The sequence below is a fragment of the Triticum dicoccoides genome, chromosome 3B (genome assembly GCF_002162155.2).
Source record: "Triticum dicoccoides isolate Atlit2015 ecotype Zavitan chromosome 3B, WEW_v2.0, whole genome shotgun sequence".
NCBI lineage: Eukaryota > Viridiplantae > Streptophyta > Magnoliopsida > Poales > Poaceae > Triticum > Triticum dicoccoides.
In genome coordinates this window covers 96,869,520-96,873,191 of record NC_041385.1, presented here as the reverse complement: position 1 = coordinate 96,873,191, position 3,672 = coordinate 96,869,520, and the positions used below count along the sequence as shown (strand labels likewise).

The window sequence follows — 3,672 nt, the reverse complement described above, 5'->3', positions numbered from 1 at the left end:
CCGTTTTTTGTTTCTTTTTCAGGTCCATATTATCTTGTTTGCCTTTTTTTTTCAAAATCACAAATTTCAAACATGTTTTACATCTTCCAAAATTGTTCAGTATTTTTAACATTTTTTCAAAAATTAAAATGTTACATGCTTCCAAAAATTGTTCATGTTTTTAAAAAAGTTCAGAATTTTGAAATTTATTCATGTTTTTCAAAAAGTTTGACGTTCCAAATTCTTTTTAATGTTTTCCCAATATTGTTTGTGATTTAAAAATTTATTCATGTTTTAAAAAAACTTCAGAGTTTCAAAATAAAAACCAAGTTTACAAAAAAAAATAGTTAATATTTTGTTATCATTTTTCAAAATTTGTTCGCATGTGTAAAAAATGTTCGTAATTCCAAAATTTGTTTGTGATTTCAAAATTTGTTCGCGTTTTCAAAAGTTTAGAGTTTCAAAAAATATTCATGTTTACAAAATTATTCGTCAATTTTTTGTTCTGATTTTTCAAAATTTGTTCGCATGTTCAGAAATGTTTGTAATTCCAAAATTTGTTCACGTTGAACAAAATTGTTCGCATTTTCCAAAGTACTCATAATTACGAAATTTGTTCACATTTTCAAGAAAGGTCAAAGTATTAAAGAAATATCATGTTTCTCGAAAATTGTTCGCAAGTTTTAAATTTGTTCGTGTTTTCTTGAAAGTTCAGAGTCTCAAATTTTGTTCTCATTTGTTAAAATTTCAAAATGTGTTCCAAAATTTTGAGGTTTTTTCATGTTTTCTAAATTTTGCTCACAATGTTGAAAAATGTTCGTGTTTCAAAATGTATTCAGTTTTTTCAAAAATAAAAAGCGGGTTTGAAATTTTAAAAATCTTTCAAATCTATGGCTATTCCTAGTTCTTAAAGCACCGCGCTACCCAGTAGTCACGAATGCTTGGTTCGTGCATTGGTGTGCTGGTGCGTCTGATAGCATAAGGTTCTGTGTTCGACTCCCAGCTACAGCACTCATTATTGGAATTTTTAATACCCCTGTCCTGCTGTTGGGCCAGCCCAGGTGGCCATCTGTGTGTGCGTCCAGCTACTATTTGCCGCAAAATGCGGCAGATAGGAGCTCCCTTCGATTTCGCTCAGGCGGAAGAGTGCCGCATAAGAGTGTAGGCGCTCGTAGTGTTCAATGCGCCTCGCTTGATTCTTTGGTAGCACATGTGTGGGCAGTGGATGTGTACCGAGGAAGGACACACCGGCCAATGGCATGGGCTACTCCTTCCTTTTCGGTTTATAGGGTTTATCTCAATTTTTTTGTTTTTTCAATTTAAAGGGCCCATCTCCATCTCCTATTGAGATTCCAAGGCGCATCAAATGTTTGCATGCAATATTTAAAAAGGAACTCATCAATGCATGTAACTTTTCTACTCATCTAGTGGCCAAGCATGCATGCACTGCAATAAATCTAAATTAATGCATCATTTCAATTTGGATAGTTTTGTAAAGTACAAGATACATTCCTCCATTCACCAAGTGCCTTGATTGATGACATTTCAGATTTGAGCCTTATAAACCGAAAAGGAGGGGGTAGCAATCTAAACTAACTATAAATAGTTGAGTGACCATAAATCGTATTTTCAAAGTTTTAGCATCAAATTGAACATCGAGAGTAGTTCTATGACTCCTGTTGATATTACCTCGGGATTAATTGCATCTGTATTGAACATACTATCGTTTTAACCAATAACTATTTTTTTTGCTTAGAGCATCTCCAATAAAAATTATAGATGCAAAAATACCTAAGTTTTGCATCTCCGAGGCTCCAAAACCCCTCTGATGTAGATGCAAAAAAAAAAGTCATCTCCGCATTCTGGAGATGTAAAATACAATACTTCACAGTGCAAATTTGCATCTCGGCCGGCTGGAGATGCGAAAAGGGCAGCCGCACGCCAACTGCCAACCGTCGCCGCCCCACGATTCGGCTACCATCCGGCGCTCGATTCGACTACGCAGCCGTCTCCGCTGTCGCCGCAGCCTTCGCTGAAATTTTTACATCTCCTGTTTTCACATCTCTAAATTTGCATCTTCTATTGAAGATGCTCTTACAATCAAGCCATGATATTTATGAAATGTTTTTTAGCAACCTGAGGCAATCTTAATTATGCAGGAGGTGATTATTTATAATTGACAACGTAGTACTAGTGTGGTAAGGCGGCCACCACCTCCCTCATGGCGGGGGTCGACATGCTCACCTACTTGGTACGTGCCCATCTTGGTCCTGCGTTTGCCCTTTCTTCCTGCTCGCTTCAAGATCCATTCAAGTGATCAAGTGATAGCATAGCTTCTTTCTTCATTGACCAGGCGAGATTTCTCATTTCATATTATCATCTTGGAGAGTTTTTTTAGTGAAATTGAAAATTGGATATTTGGTTAATTCTTTAAGCAAATTTCATGCATTACCTCACCGCCAGTTATTTTTTCTGGTTCCGTCGATGACTAATTGTCGACGCTCGACAGGTAGTTAATCTCCAGTCGCTGGCAGATCACTCCTGTGGTAGTTAACCTTTATCCTCTTCTCCATTTTCGTGGAAGATTTATTTTTCTCGGTTCCTTTTTAACGGTGGCTGCAATTATTACGGTCCGCTATACTCGTTGACATGTTGGGCTCAGGAAAAGCAACGCCGAGGCTGCTTCAGCTGTATACTCCGTTCATCGTGGTTGCTGTAATTGCAGTTTTGCGTGGTCTCTGCTCATGCTCAGCCCCGTTAACTGCTACAACATCGGTTGCATCTTCAGCTCAGAAGAAGAAAGCCTAGATTGAGTTTGTGTTTGTCATATTTCAAGAAGAAAGTAATCATGTTTCACTCGATGTAAATGTACAAGTACTTGTTAAAGTACTGATGCATCTTTCCTTCCATTATTAAGCATTAGCACCGTAAAATATCACCCTCTGTCACGACGGCCACACGACGACGCCTGCAGCGACCTCGCACCACCACCATCAACAGCGCGAAGGGATGCCATGGTCCATTGAGGGCCCGCATGACAGTGTCTGATTTAGTGGGCCTGTCGGGCTCGGGCAACCACCAACGACTCATGCATGCACAACACCGTTGCAAGGATGTATTTGGTACATTAAAAAAAGGATGTGTTTTTTTTTTAAAAAAGGATCGGAGTTATTATAAAAGTTCATGGGAAGTACAAAGCATCTCAAACACTGTAAAAATTCGATCAAGATTCCAAGACCATCGATGTGACTGCACAGCTCAAACATTGGATACAAAATGTAGGGACGGGATGGAACCCGAACGCCGCACACTTTGAATTTTGGCAAAATCACCTCATGTAAGTACAGAAATAGCCATAACGTTTCTCTAACATGTGCTGCCCCAAGCTTCAACGAACACGAACAGATAAGGCTATGGAGCTCCGGCGGCGGACGTCGCCATGCGCTACGCTGCGGCCTCATTGTGAACATGGGGAGGTAGGATGGAGGCATGAGTTAGTCAGACCGAGAAACACGTCCAACAACTTTGGAGTATAAGCTTTCCATTCTAAGATGGTTAGCTGCCTATCACAAATAGGGAGGCCCAGTTAGATGATAGGGAATGCGGCTTACAATTGAGAACAGTGGCCATGTACTCACCCTCATCCATTGACATCCCCATGGCAACCATCTCGCATTTGTGAAAGTTTATCTT

At 39.4% G+C, this 3,672-nt stretch overlaps 1 long non-coding RNA gene across 1 annotated transcript; it reads left to right on the top strand.

The window, feature by feature from the left end:
* Positions 1 to 2,148: 2,148 nt before the first annotated feature.
* LOC119274990 lies at positions 2,149 to 2,888 on the top strand. The gene is made up of 2 exons (XR_005135396.1): positions 2,149 to 2,230; positions 2,489 to 2,888. It is a non-coding gene; the product is annotated as an uncharacterized LOC119274990 (long non-coding RNA).
* Positions 2,889 to 3,672: the final 784 nt, after the last annotated feature.